We start from the raw sequence: 20,695 nt of genomic DNA, 5'->3' as shown, positions 1-20,695 counted from the left end.
TGGGTCCAGGGACAGTGGAATAAACTAATTACTTCTTAGGTAGGGCTACAGTTTAAATGGATTAGGAAAGACAAGCTCCTTTTTACCCAGCAGTAGAAACACATTCTTCCTAAGAGGTCTTGTCCAATAGTTGCAGTTTTCCTCGTAGTTCAAGATGGAATCCAATTATTATTCTTTGTGCCAAACATGATCTCAGGAAATTTGAATTTATTGTCATCTTAATTAAAATTAGATGCTCAAAATGGTAATATTTTTGATAATAAAAACATTTCTCTTTTTATGGGAAGAGAAGTACAAAGGAAATATAAGACCAGTCGCAGTTAGTTTTAGAGACTTGATGGCTCCCATAATTATGCAGAACTAATTAATTCAAAATTTGTTTATCAACAGTAGTCTGTAGCTACAGCATTTTCTCCCAGAGGCATTAACAAAGGCTTATCACCTGCTTTCTGGTTGCAGTTTGTCTCAAAGGCAAATCAATACGCAGAATATAAAAAATGTTATTCCCAGAACTAACACTTTCAACTACTTACAAGAACTTTTAGTATCTGAAACCAATTAGCTATCCCAGCCTACATTAAAAACAGTTTTATTTAGAAATGAAATGTCAAAATACTAACGGTTTTTTAAGACATAATAGCAAAAATATCTTTAAATCACTTAGTTTATAGCTGGATAGAGTATATCATCTATGCATGTATGTACTTCTGCAGTATCAGATGTTAGAGGACAAGAGGATATACAAAATGCGCACGTTATATACTGAAGAGTCCGGGAGAGAATGTAAATTATATATACTACTTATTAGAGAATTCCGTCAAAAACAATGAGAGAACGTCAGAGGAAAGAGCCTCAGACTAGTCACAAACACTCCCGGGCCACGGAGCTATGTGTGAAGTACCTAAAAGAAGCAGTGTGGCCTACTGGAAAGAGCACAGGCCTTGGAGTCGGAGGACCTGGGTTCTAATCCTTGCTCTGCCACTTGTCTGGTGTGTGACGGGTAATCAATCAATCAATCGTATTTATTGAGCGCTTACTGTGTGCAGAGCACTGTACTAAGCGCTTGGGAAGTACAAGTCATCATCATCATCATCATGAATCATATTTATTGAGTCACCTTCTCTGCGGCTGTTACCTCATCTGTAAAACGGGGATTAAGACTGTGAGCCCCACATAGGACTTGAACTCTGCCCAACCTGATTAGCTTGTATCTATCCCAGGGCTTAAGTAGGGTGCCTGGCACATAGTAAGCGCTAGATATCACAGGGAGTCAGAAGGACCTGTGTTCGAATCCTGACCCCCCACTGCTTGTCCGTTGGTTGACCTTTGGCAAGTCACTTAACTTCTCTGTGCTTGGTACCTAGCTGTAAAATGGGGATTAATACTGTGTGCTCCATGTGGGACATGAACAGTGTCCAACCTCATTAGCTGGTATCTACCCCAGGGTCTATACAGTGTCCTGCACATAGTAAGAGCTCAACAAATACAATAATAAACAAAACAAAACTTTTTTGGTTTTAAATGAATTAATTTATAGCGGTAGTGTTTTGCTCAGTGGCACTGCACTCTGCTAACTCTGCCATTCATGTTGGTACTGGGGCAGGGGCCGCAACAAGTGATTAGATGGGCAGGGGTACAGGGTAAAGAGAAGCAGCGTGGCTCAGTGGAAAAGAGCCCGGGCTTTGGAGTCAGAGGTCATGGGTTCAAATCCCGGCTCCGCCACTTGTCAGCTGTGTGACTTTGGGCAAGTCACTTCACTTCTCTGGGCCTCAGTTCCCTCATCTGTAAAATGGGGATGAAGACTGTGAGCCCCACGTGGGACAACCTGATCACCTTGTAACCTCCCCAGTGCTTAGAACAGTGCTTTGCACATAGTAAGCACTTAATAAATGCCATTATTATTATTACTGTAAAGGAAAAACAGGAATTTTACATAAAAATCAACTTTTGGCCCGAGTTACCGCAGCATAGTGTCAATGGTATACTCTAGTTCCCTAGGCCATCAGGTTGGTTGCCAGTGTAGCTGTCTTGGTAGCTGCTGCAGTCTTCACCTCCCACATTAACCAGTTATTTTCAGCATTCCTGCTGGGCCTGTCTGCCATGTGAGGAGATGCCCTAGATAATTCTTCAGCCCAAAACTTTCACTACTTATGGCACAGCCCCAGCAGGCAATCCCCTACTTCTGGTTGTTTCACCCTCACCCCTTCCCTCCTCCATGGTGAGGTGTGGGTCAGGCCATAGGGGGTATACAAACATGAAGTCCAAGTCCAACTTATGTGAATTTTTGTCTTCTGTGATATAACCCAAACTAGTAAAAAGTCAGACCCCCTCATTCAATTTACTTGATTCCTAATTGATTTTCAGTGGAGCAATATTCCCTTGTTCAAGATCCCAATTCCTGTTCTTTAAGAGCTAAAATTTGGGGAAGAAGAATCGGGGTTGAACTGTGATTAGAAAGGTTGAATTCCTAGACACATGTTCATTATATCAAACATGAGAATTTGGAAATGTTTCACTGTATCTGTAGTTTGGCTTTAGTTTGTGACAGTGATGATGCCAATGTTATTCTGTAATAAAGTAGAATTTTTATGTAGAAAAGGAGAAGGCAGTTTGAAGAACAACTGGTTAAACTTTTTAGGGACTTGGGTTGGTGAGAGATTATTAGAGCTTGTAAAAGGTTGTAAAAAATCAATTTTGCATTTTAACAACTCCGTATTCTCCAAACCACTTAAAAAGATTAAGATCCATTTTGTGAAGTTTCATTTAGGGTGGTTCTTGTTGCAACTATAATTTTGTGATTTCGATTTGTGTAATGTATGATTTAAGTCTCATAATTCTTGTGCGTAATTCTAAGATGTATAAAATTAGAATGTTTGCTTTTCTTAAAAGCTAGTCTTCTATTTTATTAGTTAATATTTGGAGCTTAAACTCTTTTTGATTAAAAAAAGGAAAATATTTAGAATGAAACAATATGTATTCAAAAATTACTCATTTACAGTGAGAAAAAAATTGAACCATTTTATACCCACAATAAACACTCAGTAAGTGTGTTTATGACTGCTTTGTGGAGTACTTGTAGTAATTTAAGTAACTAAAGAAGTAGAGTGTGGAAGTGGTATATGGATTCCCTAAGAATGAAATCAATGCAGAATGATAATTTAGGCAGATTTTTTTCATGAGGTACAAAATTTTTATTAAAGCATTTTAAAAATTAGAGTTATTTTAAAACATTTTTTTGAGTGAGATTTTCTGATTTAGAAATGGCTGCTCATCTAATGACATCCCTTTTAGAATAGCTTTTTTTTTTTTCCCACGTACATCAACCGCATTCCAGGAAAAGTGGTATATGTATACTTGGGAAGTTGAATATGAATTTCAAAATCTATCCCATCATTACCTTAGAGAAGCAGCATGGCTCAGTGGAAAGAGCCCGGGCTTTGGAGTCAGAGGTTGTGGGTTCGAATCCCGGCTCCACCGCAAGTCTGCTGTGTGACCTTGGGCAAGTCACTTAACTTCTCTGAGCCTCAGTTCCCTCATCTGTAAAAATGGGGATTAAGACTGTGAGCCCCACGTGGGACAACTTGATCACATTGTATTTCCCCAGCGCTTAGAACAATGCTTTGCACATAGTAAGCGCTTAACAAATGCCATTATTATTATTATTATTATTATTACCTTAATATCCTGTTGTAGAGCCAGAGGAGACTGGTTCCTTCATTCATTCAGTCGTATTTATTGAGCACTTACTGTGTGCAGAGCACTTGGAAAGTACAATTCAGCAACGAAGAGAGACAATTCCTGCCCATACCAGGCTTACAGTCTAGAAGGGGGGAGACAGACATCAAAAAAAGTGAACAGGTACTACTATAAATAAATAAATAACTAGAATTATTGTAGAGGTGAGAGGTTAGCAAGATGCATGCCTGGAAGTGCAGGACACCGGGAAAATTCGTGCTATGGACCCTGGACTGGGCCTAAAGTTTCAGAGAACAGCAGCTAGGACTCCAAAGGAGTGAGTCTCCTGACCTCTGAGTGGGAGACGAAAGGGACCCCGAGATAAAACTGAGTTCTCTTTAGGATGGTTATTTGTCCAGTCTTATACGAAGAAATCCAGTTTTCAGTGGGATGGAACTAGACGCATTTATGCCCAGTTGAAACATTTTAAGCCCCCGGCCCCCCTTCATTGAAGTGTCTGATGCCAAGTTCCATGGTCCCAATGTGGCATGACAGTTTGTACTGACCTGGGAGATGAAGGTGACAGTTCTGGAACTAACGGGGTACCAGGTGGAAAAATACAAGATCGTTCAAACTTGAGCTTACTTCTGCAAAATGGAGCCCGTGTTGTCATCACAGTAGGCTGCTTGTCCATGTAATTCATGTGATGGCATGAGAACTTCCTTGTCCCGAATTTGGGAGGTCAGTCCGCAACCCTACTTCTCTTTAGTGCGTAAATTTTCAAATTTAAAACGAAAGTTTTTGAAGGCTGAAGCATTCAGTGGCATGGATTTTCATTTTCGAATGAACAAAGCAGAAAAGAGAATGTGGTAAACTAAGGATGTAAAACTCTTGTGAAGAAAATATCCTGATTAGAATGAGTCAAATTACATAGGTACCAAAGAGTTTACTTAACCTATGGTTGAAATTACACTCCCCTCATTTGATAGCCTCAGAAATCAATGAGAGTAACGGAGTTAGTGAAACAATTAGAAAATCTCTGTGAGATACCTTGCAAATCGTGCTTCTTTTTGTAAAAAGAGGGGTGTGGTTATGAGGCACAAAAAGGGTTAAATAATCAGTTCTTCCTGATTTATTTCATATCATTTATATAAGATTGTAAAATGTCAAAAAGTGTTTATTTTTTTGCTAACAGTATAAAACTGAACATACTGTGAGACATAAGGTAGCAGGTGTCTTGGCTTCCAACTATCAAGTCTGTGGGCATTCTGTTATAACAGGTGCTCCAAAAAATTTGAACAGATTTTAACACGAGCTGTATGGGCTTTTTAATTAGCCTAGTTATTTAGCATGTGTAAAATGCATTAGGTATACACTTAAAACATCATAGGGTCTAACAAATAGATTCTTCATATAGACACTCATTTTGGTTAAACTTCAAAGCTCTTTTATTTTCTTGCTATTGGATTTGATGTTTGTACTCACTTTTATAACCAAGTTTCCTGACTTGGAGTAAGCATGGGCAGTAATTAAAATCAATTCACATATAAGGTTTGATCCACAATATGATTTGTAAATTCACCGCAGACATATTGCATACATGTTATGTGATTGAATTTGGCCTTCCCTTTGAAAGGTCTCTGAAATGTAAATTTCTCCTCAATTTTTGTTCTAAAATGAAGCAGAAGAAAACAAAGACTTTCCTTATTGCTGGACTATGGTTAGAGGAGACTTATTTTGTTTGATGTGAATAAACTTCATTTGATGTAGGGATAAATAATGAAGAAAGTCTTTATGTCCGTCATTTTCCTTTTTTTTCCTCCCTTTTCTAATGTTGATTAAAATTAGAATTACAGCAGGTAGCTATGAATTTGAGAGGTGCTAAGTATGTATATTTTCATAAATGTCAAATTTGATCTTGTACTTCACTGAAGATTATATACAGTTAGCATATGTGATATTGTGGTATTTTAGTTCATCTTGTATTTTTCCATATCAAAGATTTCTGTTTTTGATTTCCCGGCAAAGAGTAAATTGTCCAGTAAAATGAGTGCACTCATTTATATTTTATAAAGAGCAGTTCTTTGTTCTCCTTGATATGAAGGAAAGTTATTCTTTTTCATTTGTATGGATTATTTTGTCATTAAAATGTAGGGTTATTTAGGCCGATAAGCCATGTTAAAGATAAATCCTCTAAGACCAAAGCAAAATGTCATCTTACTCCTGTGATGACAAAAATGATTTGTTCCCTAAATCGCCAATGAAACTCATGATATAATCTTTTTTTTTCTGGGGGAGAATCACGCTGCATCAATCAGTCAATTGCATTTGAGCACTTACTGTGTGCAGAGCACTGTACTAAGGGATTTGAAACACCCAATACAATGGAGTTGGTAGATATGCACCCTGCCTTCAGGAGCTTACAGTCATGGGGAGGTAGGGTAGACAGAGATTAAGATTAATTACAGATATGTATTTAAGTGCTTTGAAACAGAGGGTAGAGTGAATATCAAGTGCTTAAATGGTACAAATCCAAGTGCAGTGGTGATACCGAAGGGAAAAGGAATAGAGGAAATGAGTGGTTAGCTGGGAGAGACCTCTTGGAGGAGATATGATTTTTAAAAAAGCTTTCAAGGTCAGGTGATCTGTAAATTATGGATGGGCAAGGAGTTCCAAGCCTGAGGCAGGACATGGGCAAGGAGCTGGTAGTGAGATAGATATGATTAGGGTACAGTGAGTTGGTTGACGTTGAAGTGAACGTCGAGGAGTGAAGTGTGCAGACTGGGTTGTAGAAGGAAATGAGCAAGGTAAGGAAACATTGAGTGCTTTAAAGCTGATCCTAAGGACTTCTGTTTGGTGAGGAGGTGGATGGGCAACCACTGATAGTTCTTTAGGAGTAGGGAGCTGTAGACAGAATTTTTTTTTTTTAAGAGAAATGATCCAGGTAGCAGAGTGAAGTATGAACTGGAGTGGGGAGAGACAGGATTCAAGGAGATCAGCAAGGACACTGATTCAGTAATCAAGGCAGGATAGGATAAGTGCTTGGATCAGCATAGTAGTAGCCATGTCAGGCACCTCTTCTCCCTGTGGTAATAAGACAGTAGGATGCAGCCCTTTATTATTAATATTAATATAGTATTTAAGCACTTACTATGTCTCAAGTACTGTATTAAACTTTGAATTGAATACAAGTTAACTGAATCAGACACAGTTCTTGTCCCACATGGAGTTCAGAGTTCAAGTGTGAGGGAGAAAAGACTATTTTACAGATGATGAAACTGAGGCGAGGAAAAGTGAAATGAGTTGCCCACATTCACGTGACAGGGCTGGGTTTAGAGCCCAAGTCCTCTAACTCCTAGGCTTGTGCTCTTTCCACGTGGCCAAGCTTTGCAAATGTTTGCAGCCACAAGACCTGAAGACAAGAATGTGACCCCTTAGTCTGTGATGGGGCATTCAAGAGTCGGGCCCATAGATTTCGCTAAAAAGAGACTCTGGGCCTGAGCTGAAGCTGGTGCTGGATGTCTGGGCAGGCTAGGGGTTTTCACCAAGAGGAACCTTAAGGCTACTGTGATTGAGATGAACACTGCTTCAGGGAGGGTTAGTGATGTGGTTCAGAGGGTTAAAATGGAGAAAGTAAAAGCATCATCTTCTTTTTCATTCTGTTTTGGGAACAATGAACGGCATGACTTTGTAGTGGTCTTGTCAGCGTATTTTTAAAAGACAAATGGATAACCATACTGGCCCTGAGTTTCCTCTCCACAACCTTCGTTTCTCTTCCAGCCTGTGCCCTGACCCCATTGTCCAGACCTCTGTGACATCATGATGCTGAAAGAAGCTTTGAGTCCTGGAACTGCCACACCTCATGGTAAGATTCACCTGTCTTCTATGGTCTCCTCCCTCAAGATTTCCTCATCCTGCCCATCTTGGGCTGTGACGACTTAAGAATCCGTTGTCACCGATTTTGCTTGAGCATGAACTCCATTTTGTACCGACTCCCTCTGATCCTGGAGGAAGAACAGTATGATGGCTGCCCATTTTTACATTTTAAAGTTTCCCAGATTTCTGATGTTATCCTGCTTTAGTTGCTACAGCTGTGGTAGCTTGATTCTGCCACTTTAGTTTGTTGTGATGTCAGCATTCAGCTCTTGTGTGCTGAAAGAATGAACAAGAAATCTCTAACTGTTCATTCATTCATTCGTTCATTCACTCATTCAATCGTATTTATTGAGCGTTTATTGTGTGCAGAGCAGTGTACCAAGCACTTGGGAAGCACAAGAAGCAGTGTAGCTCAGTAGAAAGAGCACGGGCTTTGGAGTCAGAGGTCATGGGTTCAAATCCTGGCTCTGCCAGTTGTCAGCTGTGTAACTTTGGGTAAGTCACTTCACTTCTCTGTGCCTCAGTTACCTCATCTGTAAAATGGGGATTAAGACTGTGAGCCCCCCGTGGGACAATCTGATCACCTTGTAACCTCCCCAGCGCTTAGAACAGTGCTTTGCACATAGTAAGCGCTTAATAAATGCCATTATTATTATTACTATTACAAGTTGGCAACATTATAGAGACGGTCGCTACCCAACAATGGGCTCACAGTCTAGAAGGGGGGACAGAGAATAAAACAAAACATGTAGACAGGTACCACACTCCCCGTCTTCAAAGCATTACTAAGGTCACATCTCCTCCAAGAGGCTTCGCTCGGTTAAGTCCTCCTCTCCCTGGCTCCTTCAGCGTTCTGTATCATCTGAGCTTGTTGTGAGCAGGGAATGTGTCTGTGGTTGTATTGCATTTTCCCAAGCTCTCAGTACAGTGCTCTGCACATAGTAAATGCTCAGTAAATATGATTAACTGTAGGACAGTTTACATGGAAAGATACCTTTACATTTCTGCTTAAGTCGCTTACCATTTCAGCTATACTGATGTGAAATCAGAGTGATTTAGAGAGTCGGGGTAATCTCATAGGATTTTAGGTATGAGTGGTAAAAAGAGAATTTGAGACCTGACTTGATCAGAGAGGGCAAGAATACAGTCTTCCTCTAGATTCAGTAAAGTCTTTCTGTTCTGAGGCATTCAACCAGATTCATGCAAAATCTTTCCCTAGTCCTGAAAAATTCTGTTTAGTCCTTTAAATTGGTGGTGAGGTGAAAAAAAAAGTAAGTATTTTACTTACCCAAATTAGAGATTCTTTTCCAAGAACTCACACTTAGGGATGCAATCTCACTGTTGGCAGTAATATCTTTAAACCAAAGGCCATCTCTACTGCCTCCCTCATTTTGCTACCCAGAATTTGTGAAAATAGTAATCTAAACAAAATCTGATCATTACAGTTTATTTTGTGAAACAAATAATCTTGAAATAACAAAAACCTATTTTTTGCTGGAGATATACTCCCAACTTAATTACCTATCAAAACCTTGACAAAAGGGAAAATATAGTAATTAATCAATCATGGTATTTATTGAGCACTTATCATGTGCCAAGGACTGTACTAAGTGCTTGGAAGAGTACAGTACAACAAAGGAGCTTACCATATAGTTATATGATTGAAATACATATCTACATCTTTTCTTCAAAAATCACTGGGATTCTGAGGTCTATAAAGGATTTTAAGACAGCCACGGTAGGTCACTCAGGAAGTCTGTGACTAGATTTACTGGACTCCTGAAACTTCAGGCTCATACTTCATCACATCAAGACCTTTCTCCTAATTATCTCACAGAAAATAGGTATTTGTATGAGATGAAACTTTAAAACATGAATTGAAGTTCTGCGGTTGTTTTTTCAAAAGATTCAAACCTCCAGGGTCTTCCCTTGTAACATAATCAATCAGTCAATCAATCAATCGTATTTATTGAGTGCTTACTGTGTGCAGAGCACTGAACTAAGCGCTTGGGAAGTACAAGTTGGCAACATATAGAGACGGTCCCTACCCAACAGTGGGCTCACAGTCTAGAAGGGGGAGACAGAGAACAAAACCAAACATATTAACAAAATAAAATAAATAGAATAGATATGTACAAGTAAAATAAATAGAGTAAGAAATATGTACAAACATACATATATACATATATACTCTGAGAGGAAAAAAGAAAACCCCCAATCGAACCAACAGCCCTGCATTTCCACAGGTGTCTGGGCAGACACCGACGAGAGCGGTGCGAACACTGACCTGATAGATCACTGCACAGCCCGGCTGGGGCCGGGGGAGGCCTTAAAAGATCTCTTAAAGGGTGTCTCGTGTTGCTCTCGTGTTTTTTTATGATGGCATTTGTTGCAATACTATGTGCCAGACACTGTACTAAGCGCCGCAATAGATACAAACTAACCAGGTCGGATCCAGTCCTCATCCCACCTGGGGCTCATAGGCTTAACCCCCATTTTACAGAAGCCCTTCCCTTCCTGGGTCAGCACTTCTGGGACCCTTGAATGGTGTGTGCAATTAGAATCCCAGTGAGCTTGACCTTTCTATATATCTGAGATATATTACACACCTTATTAAAAAAAAATCACTTTCTATGTCACCAAGGGGTGGACTCTGTCATCCATAGGATCAAATGGTAATTTCCTCTAGTGTCCGTGAATGCAAACTCTACAAGGTCATCAGCAGTCGGGGATGCAGGCTGCTGGCCATCCTCGTAGGAACAGCAGAATTGCAGCCTTGCAGGTGTCTGCAACCTTGGTTTGGATGCTCCGATTGTAGTGTGCAATTACCACCACAAGATGGGACTTTTCCCTAGTAAATAGTAAGGGTTTGAATAGATTTCGGGACACACAACAATCCCCCTCAGTCTAGGTGTGTCACCTTGTCAGAGTGAAGCAGAGACGCTTTGTCTGGGTAGGTGAGGAGACAGAGGAACCGGTTTATACTGTACTTTAGGAAGAAGAAAGGATCGTTTTGCATAGAGTGACTCCCCAGAATTAAAACCCCCTTTAGGAGACAGCCTGAAATTAATATTATGACCTCTTCACAGATTTAAATTTAATTAAGCATTTTCTCAAGAATCTTATAAAAATGATGGCTAGAAATAAATGAGGACACAGCCTTGGAAAATTAGATGGGAAAATATTGCTTTTCCCCTGTCTTCTTCCCCACTAACAATTCCTACTCTCTCCTTAAAGACAAACAATCTTTATACCAGCACAGAATCGCAGATTAAGTGGACCACTTCTCAGATCTTATTCCTTCCTTTTTAACCACTGCAGCCCTGGAATGTCTTTTCTCTCGGTGTCTTGCGTAGCAAGCAACAGTTGAAGTCCACTGTGTTGCGTCTTGTGCACCGATTAAAATGAAACGTCAAAATCCAGTATAAGCCTGGCATTTCAGACTGGTTACTGATAATTGGGCTGTTGATAGTGTCCCCACTGAGAATGGCGGATGAGCCTCGATCCTGAGACTTCAGGACTCAGAGTCTGCACTGAAGAATTGATTATTGTGATTGTGACTGTGAGTGGTGCTGGACTGCTACCATCTCTCATTTCTGCCAGTCGTATTCTTGCTTGGGTTCCGAATGCAGTGAGAAGTACAAGCAATAATACTGCAAAATGCACACAATAATTTTACATGCGAAGCCCATGGAAGTGACTATACCGTAGCCTAGTGTCAGTGCTACGTCTCTTCTATATTGTTGCATTGTACTCTCCTGAGTGCTTAGTACAGTGCCCTGCACACAGAAAGCACTTAAGTATGGTTGCTCATAGACTAGCAGCCCATTGTCAGGGAAACCACCTCAATACCCCCTGAAGTCTTCATTGCCCACATTGTCCTGCCGTTTTCAGGATTCTTCCGAAACCTCTCTACTTACAATACAAAGCCATCAATATGGATGGCATAACTTCCGTACTTCTGGCAGAGTCTGACCCACCTCATGGTGTGGTGGGGGTGAAACAGAGAGAGCTGATTCTCTTCTGACCGAGAGACTCCAGTAGAGGATGGCTAGTTCTATAGGGTTCAAACCATAAAATCATTCTAACTCCAGTTGCTACAGTGAAGCAGCATGGCTTAGTGGATAAAACATGGGCTATGGAGTCGGAAAGCCCTGGGTTCTAATCCCGGCTCTGACTCTTGCCTGCTATGTGACCTTGGTCAACTCAATTTCTCTGTGCCTCATTTACCTCATCTGTAAAACAGGGATTAAGATCGGGAGCCCATGTGGGAAAGGGACTGTGTCCAACCTGATTGGCTTGAATTTAACCCAGCATTTAGAACAGTGCTTGACACATAGTAAGTGCTTAACAAATGCCATCATTATTATGATTATAATTATTATTTCAATTAGGAATTCTGTTACTGAAACAGGAAAACTAAAGTTGAAGTAGCCATTATTCCTATTGACATGTAGTTTAGCTGCTTTGACTTTTTTTGAACAATATGTGAGATTGATTAGCATTCAGGAGATGTAATGAAGATGTTTATAATTTTGGAGAGGGAAGCAAAGAGATTGTTGTTCGTCCTTTTCTCTTCCTCATTAGGCCTGTTTTTTTTTTTTTTTTTCAGAAATATGCTGTTGTCTTTTAATTCTCTGGATTCATGCAGTCTTCCTTCAGAGATAGAAACAGCACCTGTTATGCTGAGAGTGGTTGGCTTCAAATTGTTATTGTTGACAGGAATTAAAATAGCTGTGTTACCCATTGCAGTGAGCACATGCACCATTCTGTCTCATGCTAACAGGAAGCAGTTTACTGGTAACATGATGCCAGATTTAAGATTCTCAGTGAATCTCAAGTGAAATGCCAGGCCTATAATTTCCTTTTGCAAAAAAACCCCCTAACAAACCTACAGACATATGATGAAGAATATTTGGTTGTGTTTTGTAAACACTTACATAATCCACTTTAGAGATAATTGCTCTTTGATGATGAGATTCCAGTATTTTATTTTAAGAAGCAAAAGTGTTTGCCATTGGGTCCATGGCAAAGAGATGAAAAATGATTTAGGTACTGTTGACTGCCATTTACTGGGACTTGCTCATAAAGGTTCCATGGGACTTTGGAATTGTTCTTGTCTAAACATGTTTTGGTTTGTTTGAATCCAGTTAACATACAAGCAAAATATTCTTTAAAATGACTCCTTTTTTGGAAGGTGATATTTTCCTCAAGTTTTTATGAATTGTGCCATTATCAATCACTGATATTTATCAAGCTCCTACTGTGTGCTAAGTGCTTGGATGAGCATAGCAGAAGCAGGAGAGCTAGTTCCTGCCCTCAAGTAGCTTATAATATAATGAGGGAGACAGATGTAAATTATTTACACAAGGTAGATCAAGGATGTAACTGGTAACAAGAATGTCAGGATGGAAGAAGAATGAGTAGTTGACTATAAGGTCCTTGAGAGCAGGGAATAAGTATTTTACCTCTATTGTTCTCTTTCTAGTTAGTCAGTGCTCAGCATATAGATGCGGAGAGAGGGTGTAAATATATATGAGCTAAGGGTCCCTCGTGGGTGGACATGACTTTGGGTGTTGGGAAGGCTTCTTGGAAAAGATGGGATTTTAGAAGGTTGTTGAGAAAGGGAAGATATGTGGCCTAGTGAATTTGAAGGGGAAGATTGTACCAGGAAAGGGCAATGGCAGGATTAAGGTGTTGAAGGGAAGGGAGCTAAGAATGAGGGACAGTTAGTATTCACTGATCTTTTCTTTATGATGGTCTATTTTTATTATTCTTTCTTATGTGGCCATCCCCAATTGTCACCAGTCCCCTCTAACTTTTAATCTTAGACTGTGAGCCTGTGGGGCAAAGGCACTGTGTCTAATTATTACCTTTGTTTCATCCTCAAGCACTTAGTACGATGCTGTAAGTACTTAATAATAGCAGTGTGGAGTGGTATCATTCAGTATGTGATCAATAAATATTTTTGACTGAAAGAATGAATGAGACAGTTCGGGTGACGTGAAGAGTGCAAGCTGAGAAGTATTAGGTAAAGGAAGCCAAAATGTAAGATGGAGGAAACTGGACAGGAGCCTTAAAGCCCTTGGTAAGGAGTTCCTGCTTTATGCAGAGGGAAACAGCTGTTTTGGAGAGTGGAGAGTTGTGTACTGAACGACATTTTAGAAAGATGATCCAGACTGCAGTGGGCAATAGAAACTGAAGGGAGGAGAGGCTTGAAGTTTGGAGACCGGTGAGGAGGCTGATCTAAAATGAGATGACAAGCATTTGAACTGAGCTGATTTGGGTGAAGAGGAAGGGATGATTCTGGGAAATGTTGGGGAGAAAGAAGTGGCATGATTTAGCAGTAGTAGCATATATTGAACACTCAGCATGGTCTAGTGGATAGAACATCTTCTAGACTCCCCCCCACCTTCTATACTGTGAGCCCGCTGTTGTGTAGGGACCGTCTCTATATGTTGCCAACTTGTACTTCCCAAGCGCTTAGTACAGTGCTCTGCACACAGTAAGTGCTCAATAAATATGATTGAATGAATGAATGAATGAACATGGACCTAGAAGTTAGAAGGACTTGAGTTCTAATTACAGCTCTGTCACTTGTCTGCTGTGTGACCCTGGGCAAGTCACTTAACTTCTCTGTGCCTCAGTTATCTCATCTGTATAATGGAGATTAAGACTGTAAACCCCATGTGAGACAGGGACTTTGTCCAACCTAATTAATTGTATCTACCCCAGTGCTTAGTAAAGTGCTTGGCACATAGGAGGTGCTTAACAAATACCATAAAAAACCCATTAGATACAGTGCATTATACTAAGTACTTGAAGTACAAAACGATCAAGTGACAAATTCCTTACCCACAAGAAGCTTGCACTTAAATGGGGGAAACAGGCATAGCATTATCTGCAAACAGAGAAAATCAAAATGAGTATATAAGTGTGCAGTTGAATAAACATTTATGCATTAGTGCTGACTGCGGCTGGTTATAAGAAAGAGCACAGGGACAATTAATGGGTTTCCTTGACTTTCCGTGCTGGGAATTAATCAGTGAAGGCATACTGATGGCAATTTCCTGGAGGAAACAGAAGATCAGAGATTGTATAGTAGGAGAAAATAAGGACTGTTGAAGTAAATGTGGAAATCTTCTGCATGGGATTATAGTTGAAGTTCATGTATGCAACTAAGCCCATCCCAAGTGATTCAGTGTGAAGTGAGAAGAGTAGTGACCCCAGGGTAGAACTCACTAAGATGGCAGAATTAAGGGATGAGAGGTGGAAGAAGAGCCAGCAAATGAAACCGAATAGTGTGAGAGGTAGGAGAACCAGTTGAGTACCAGTCAATGAAACCAAAGTCTGATTCTAGGAAACCAAGGTGCTTCTAGGAGGAGGGATTAGTGAACAGTGTCAAAAGTAGTAGAGAGGCCAAGGAGAATGAGAACCCAATAAAGCCATTTGGACTTGGCTATGAGAGGATTATTGGTTATCCTGGAGAATGTGAATTCTATGGACTAAAGGGGACAAAAAACCAGATTCCAGTTTGTCAACAATAATAATGATGGTATTTATTAAGTGCCAAGCACTGTTCTAAGAGTTGGGGTAGATGCAAGGTAATCAAGTTGTCCCCTGTGGGGCTCACCATCTTAATCCTCATTTTACAGATGAGGTAACTGAAGCACAGAGCAGTTAAGTGACTTGCCCAAGGTCACACAGCAGATAAGTAGTGGAGTCGACAGAACCCATGACCTTCTGATTCACGGACCCGTGCTCTATCCACTGTGCCATGCTGCTTCTATTGAAGGGAGGTATTGAAGAGGAGAGGGATTAAAGTCAGTAGATGGACACAGTACTTCGAAGGAGCTTGGAAAGAGACAGGAGAAGGGAGATGGGATGATACCTGGAGAGAAGCAGTGTTATCAAGTGGTCAGTTTTCAACTGATTTTAATGGTTGTACATTATTGCAGTGAGAATCTGTCACTTTAAGCTCGGGTGCTGGTGCTATGGGGGAAAAAAAGGGAAAAAAACAGAAATAGGTAAAGGGAAATTTTGAAATGATCCCTCGCAGGTCATTGCATGGTTCAGTGATTCCTAATTGTAGCTCAACCTCCCCATTAAAAGACAAAGTTGGAGAATTATCAGGATAAAGAAGGTTCAGACTGAAGGATATGGCACAGAGAGGGAAAGGAGTTTCTTTGCACAATTTCCTCACAAATGCCATTGATTGATTTTTTAAAAAAATTATTTCTTTCCTTCGGTATGACTCCAAAACACTGTACAGTACCTAGCAAGTTTCTGATTGCCCTTCCACCTTCCACATCAAACAGAAACTCCTTATCATTAGCTTTGAAGTGCTTGATCAGCTTGCACCCTCCTCTCTTACCTTGCTGAATTTCCACAACAGCCTGTACACTTTGCTCCTCTGATGCCCACCTATTCACTGTACCTCTAGCTTGCTGCTGACCCTTTGTCCACGCCTTCCCTCTGGCTTGGAACTCCCTCCCCTTTCGTAAATGGAAAACCACCGTTCTCCCCTACCTTCAAAGCATTATTCAAACCACATCTCCTTCAAGTGTCCTTCCCCAACTAAGCCCTCTTTTCCCTTACTCCCCCTCTCTTCTGCATTACCTATACACTTGAATCTGTATCCTCTGAAGGGGGGCACTTAATCACCTTGCCTCACCTCACTACTCTCCTACTACAGCCCAGCCCTCATACTTTGCTCCCCTAATGCTAACTTTCTCCCCGTACCTTGATCTCATCTATCTCATTGCCAACCCCTCACCCATGTCCCGCCTCTGGCCTAGAATGCCCTGCCTCCTCAAATCCGACCGACAATCACTCTCCCCAACCTCAAAGTTTTCCCGAAGGCACGTCTCCTCCAAGAGATCTTCCCTGACTAAGCCCTCCTTTCCTCTACTCCCAATCCCTTCTGCACCACCGTGACTTGCTCCCTTTATTCATCCCCTCTCCCAGCCCCACAGCACTTATGTACATATCTGTAATTTATTGATTTATATTAATGTCTGTCTCCCCCCTCTAAACTGTAAAGCTCATTGTGGGGAGGGAACGTGTCTGTTTATTTTTGTATTGTATTCCCCCAAGTGCTTAGTACAGTGCCCTGCACACAGTAAGCACTCAATAAATGATTGAACCTTTAGTCATGTAACATTTGTGTACATATTCAAAATTCATTTTAATGCATATATCCCCATCTAGATTGTAAGATCCCGGGGCAGGAATGTGTCTACCAAATATTTTGTATTGCACTCTCCCAAACACTTAGTATAGTGCTTTGCACAAAGTAAGCACTCAATGAATACCATTTATAAAATAATTATTTTTTAGGAGGGAAAAATGGTTAACGTAGCCTTAACAAAGGCCTACTTAAGACCAAAATGGTGGTTTCTTATTTTCCCTGGGTTTTAGTGAACAGAAGCTGTTCACTATTTTTACTCAGCTCTGGCGATGGGCAGAAATAGCATTCCAACCTGCAAGGGTTCAAAATTGGAAGGAAATATAACATTTAGATGACTGTTTGTTTCCTTTCATCTTCAACACTGAACTTCAGAATTCCATAATGACTTTTCACTCTCCCTCTTCTTTCTTTAAATGGAATCAAGTACGGGCACTGAGTGTCTTTCTGTGCATGTTTGTATTTCATAGTGGGTAGTGTCAACGAAGGACAAGTACACCCCAGCCCTCCTCCTCATCCCCTTGTAGTGTAGTGCGACTTTGTTCCTAGCAGAGCTGTTCACAAGATAAATATTCTGGAATTTGAGCTAATCCACAGTTCGCCAAGGAATTTCATTAACTATAACTGGTTTGAACTTTATAACTCAAATTGCTTTAGTTAGAAATACTATTGAGGAAAACAAGAATTACCATCTGTATTCTGATTTAATCAACTTTATAGAGTATAGGAAGCTGGGTGATTTTTCCATAGAGTTCAGTCCTCGGGGTCTGACATCAGCATTGGCTTTGATGTGAATGTTGGGTCAATTGTGGCATTTTACAATTTCGAACATCGTGATCACCTTTGAGAAATATCATGGTCTAGTGGTTAGAGGTCAGGACTGGAAGCCAGGAAACCTGTAATCCAACCCCAACTCTGCCTTGCCTGCTGTCTGACTTTCTCCGTCTCTTGCCGTATCTGTAAAATGGGAATTAAATATCTGTTTTCCCATCCTTAATCTGTTGACTCCAAAATACTGAATCTGAACTGACTGTACTGTACTGTATCTCAGTGCACAGTTCAGTACCTGGCACTTGTCTATCAATTGTATTATACTGTCCTAAGTGCACAGTACAGTGTTTGGCACTCAGTAAGCGTTCAGTAAATACCACTGCTTTTATAATAAGTACTAAACAAGGACTTCTTCCTTCTTCTTCCTTTCTTCTTTCTTCTTCCTTCATTTCCTCATATTCTGGCTTGCCATGATTTCCTGCCTGGGAAGTTTTCTTCGACTGTTTGAAATTCAAATCAACTTAAGGAATTAGAGATCCTGACCAGTTCCAACAACTATTCATATGTAGTAATATCTAGTTCCATAGTGATTTCTGCATTCCACAATGTAGTAATTATTGTGGTATTTGTTAAGTACTTATGTGCCAAATACTGAACTAGATCCTGGAGTAGATTCCAGATTATCAGGTTGGACACAATCCCTCTCCCACTTGGGGCTCACAATCTAAGTCAGAGGGAGAGCAGATTTTTACATTTGCATTTACATTTCCCCATTTTACCGATGAGGAAATTGAGGAACAGGGAGGCAAAGTGATTTGCCCAAGGTCACATAGACGATCAGTTAATCAATGGTATTTCTAATGTGGCAGAGCCAGAGTTGGAACCCAGATGCTCTGCCAGGCCCACTCTCCACTGGCTACACTGCTTTTCAGAGTGGCCTAGTGAAAAAATTATTTTGGAAAAATACTTCTGGAAAATTCAGTTGTACAGTAATATTGAGGAACTTTGGATAGAAATGGGAATCATATGGGTTTTGAAAGTTCTGGCTATGTCCTCATAAGTACAGTTTTCCGGAATGGTATATTACTCTCTACAATGTAATAATCACTCACATTGATTGATACTATGTACTTGGGGGAGTATAGTACAACAAAATAGTGGACGCATTCCCTGCCCATAATGAGCTTACAGACTAAAGGAAATGCTGATGGTAATAATGAGAGCAGTGAATCCCTGCAATTCTGCTCACTCATTATGGTCACATGATTCAAATCCACGGTTGAACTGGTTAGGGCTCTCAGTTTTATTTTTAAATTGCAGTTTGAAGTGACACACGTGATTCACGTAATTGAGCTCCTGAAGAGCTGGGACAAGTCTTCAAAGAAAATTTCAATACTGAGTTAATAATTAGGATTGGTGTAATACCCTTGGTGATATTCAGGAGGCTCTGTTGAATGCTAATAAATTACTCTGGCTACCTAGAAAAAGTAATCCTCAGGTATTTGCTAATGAATATTCATTAACAATTGCCTGAGGATTACTTTTTCTGTACAGTTATTCATTAGCCTCTCAAAATTTCATTTGGTACTTTGGATAATAGAGGTAAACAAGTGACTCCAGAAGACAAAAGCAAATTATTGGCCTAATATGCTGTTCCTTAATAGCACACTTTTCCTAGATAGTGGAATGTCTTCTAAAGCATGAAAACAGTGGAATTTCCCCCTCTTCATCAGCCATTTTGGGATTGTGTTTATCTTTTAGAAAAGACTCTAAATTTGGGGATACATGATTTCCCTTTAGTTTGATGTCATTTTGCTTGGGTTTGCTTAGTATAGTCCTCTGCACACAGTAAGCTCTCGATAAATGTGAGTGTTTACTCAAATTTTTGGGATGGTTATCAACCAGATGTTAAGCACCTGACTGCCCATTAGATATTGAAGATCAGGCTCTGAGGCTCCCCTTTAAATAATGTTGATAGTATCACCCCAATGAGTTGCAAAAAGCTCCTTTCCTCACTTTAGCCTTGAGAAATTGTTGGAGACCCCATTGACTCTCGACCCCGTTAGTTCCAATAGTTTGGTGATAAGACAGGTATTTCACCCATAAAAACACCAACATGTGAACTTGAAAGACTGGAAGCCTTGAAATCTCAAGTGCCTTTCAACCGGTTCTAGCATAGTTGGGAATGGAAAGAATAATTACACTTAGTACTGTACTAGTCATTTAGTGAGCCTTAAATCCTGGGGAAAAGACATTAGATTTCAAGTTCCTTGCCACCATGCCATTTGTGAAATGAAGCAGGTTACATCTCTCTACTAAAAAGAAACAGAGCTAATTGTTGCCTGATATTTGGACCACTAGCATCTAAACGTTCCCAAAGTAACATCTCTCCTTGCTGTCTCCCTCCCTCTCTGAGTTGTTGGTGACCTGCAAGTGGGAGGAAGAAGACTACTAGATATTTTGATGCTCCCAGATTAGCCAGGATTTTTAGGCCCCAAAAGGGTGAGAAGTTGGCCCTCTATATTAACAGATCCCCTGCACAAAATTGGGAGCACAGAGAAGCCAGTACATTTTCCTGATAAAGATTTGACTATTGGCTGTCAGGGTATTTATTTATATACAGGAAACTGTCACAAGTGGATGTTCTTTCCTCCAGATAACTGGAAATGGATTCATCCATTCATTCAATCATATTTATTGAGCACTTACGGTGTGCAGAACATGAATGGTCTGATGAAAACTTTTGGTTTTTTTAATAATTGCGGGGAATGCTTGCTGTTTATGAGGTTTAGATTCTGGGAAACTGACTTGTGAACGACAAATCATTGAGGAACGGGGGTTGGGGTTTTCCCTAAATAGGAGCCTTTTCAATGACATGGAGTTGAGAACAAGTTTTGTGTCAGTCTGTTGTTTTGCAGTTATGCTGTTTAGGAGAGCTGGCTTGGGCAGCACTTGGGTATAGGGAGACAGGTTTTCAGAGGAACAAATGTTTTGAATAATGTGGTATGCTTGTTGGGGGATTGGGTGGAGGTATATGATAGATGGGGCCACTCTGGAAACCTAATGCTGTGGAAAGCTTGTGAACAACTAGTCTTTTCATTTAAAATAGTGGAAAATCAAAGCCTTGTATGGCGGACTTTGATTTGGAACCCACAGGAAATGGATGCAGTTCAAAAAGGTGATTGG

The sequence above is a fragment of the Tachyglossus aculeatus genome, chromosome 9 (genome assembly GCF_015852505.1).
Source record: "Tachyglossus aculeatus isolate mTacAcu1 chromosome 9, mTacAcu1.pri, whole genome shotgun sequence".
Taxonomy (NCBI): domain Eukaryota; kingdom Metazoa; phylum Chordata; class Mammalia; order Monotremata; family Tachyglossidae; genus Tachyglossus; species Tachyglossus aculeatus.
Note: the sequence above shows the minus strand (reverse complement) of the source record.